A 1063-nucleotide genomic window follows, 5' to 3' on the forward strand; every position below is an offset into this window, starting at 1 on the left:
TTGGTTGGCGGCTAATCATTTATTAGACTGGATTTATTAGATTAAGGCAAAGAATACAAGGACCACTGTGGAAAACTTCCCAAGGAAAGCCTGCTTACACATTGCACCCATTTAAGAAAAGGGGTGCCTTCGCAGAAAACATTCCTGCCGTAGCCCCTTAAATAAAACCGTTGAACACTGATAGTTTATCTTGGATTCTTATCCTAGTCACCAGACTACCACCTACAGCTCCGAACAATTTCGGTAGTCTTAGAGAAGCCGACAACCAGCCGACGACCATTTATCGCTTTACTCAAAGACTTCCTCCTATTCAAAGGTTTTGGTGTCCGGTAAAGAAAATACTGAAACAGAAGAGTATTATTAATACTGTTCTTAGAAGTATTTATTAATACTTTTATGTTAATAAAATTATAGATAAAAAGATAAATAGCCAGTGTTCTACTAAAAAGAAGATTGTTTTCCCTTCTGTATCGCCCGCCATTTCTGGTCTCGAACAAAGTTCATATAAATAATGTTATTTATTAATACTTTTATGTTAATAAAATTATAGATAAAAAGATAAATAGCCAGTGTTCTACTAAAAAGAAGATTGTTTTCCCTTTTGTATCGCTCGCCATTTCTGGTCTCGAACAAAGTTCATATAAATAATGTTATTTATTAATACTTTTATGATAATAAAATTATAGATAAAAAGATAAATAGCCAGTGTTCTACTAAAAAGATATAAACAAATGCATTTATCATCAGTTTCTTAAAATACTCTAAGTAAATAATAGAATAAAGTCTCAATGTATGGTTTCCGCAAAGATTGTTTTCCCTTCTGTATCGCTCTCCATTTCTGGTCTCGAACAAAGTTTATATAAATAATGTTATTTAGTCCCCCATCCATCGTATCACAAAATATTGTTTACCCTCATTAATCGCTTGAAAATTGTGCTCCCTGCAGCATTTTTTTAGAGCATTACTTCTTTTCGTTATATTCTCTTTAAACTGTAAATCTAACAACACACTAAAACAGTAACGTTTCGCGCCTGGTTCCCTGCTCCGAGCTTATGATAGTAGT

The sequence above is a fragment of the Stegodyphus dumicola genome, chromosome X1 (genome assembly GCF_044657685.1).
Source record: "Stegodyphus dumicola isolate Sdum_Otavi_A_Nest chromosome X1, ASM4465768v1".
Taxonomy (NCBI): domain Eukaryota; kingdom Metazoa; phylum Arthropoda; class Arachnida; order Araneae; family Eresidae; genus Stegodyphus; species Stegodyphus dumicola.